Here is a 373-nt window from a genome sequence, read left to right as displayed (position 1 = left end):
GATCCAACGAACTCCGTCCATCACTTTCATTCACCCACCAAACCCTCCCAACCACTCGAACTCTATCTTTTTTGCTCTATCTTCATCTTCTCTGCTCTTCGTCTCCTCCATAGATCGATGACCGGCGGCATTACTTGAGAAAATCTAATTCACTTAACCCATCTTTTACTCGTCATCGTCGTCTCCTCTCCCCCTCTTCACCTGCTTCTTTGAAACTCATTTTCTCTTCTTATTCTCTCTTCTTATTTCTTCTTTTCGTTCTTCTTTTCTGCTCTTCTTCAGTTGAAAATCGAGAGGTCAAATTGAGTTATGGCTTGAAGAAATTTATATCGTGAGGATGTATAAAAGAAGCAGGAGTTGGTGTTTCTGCTAA

Source organism: Papaver somniferum, unplaced genomic scaffold (assembly GCF_003573695.1).
Source record: "Papaver somniferum cultivar HN1 unplaced genomic scaffold, ASM357369v1 unplaced-scaffold_20173, whole genome shotgun sequence".
NCBI lineage: Eukaryota > Viridiplantae > Streptophyta > Magnoliopsida > Ranunculales > Papaveraceae > Papaver > Papaver somniferum.
Note: the sequence above shows the minus strand (reverse complement) of the source record.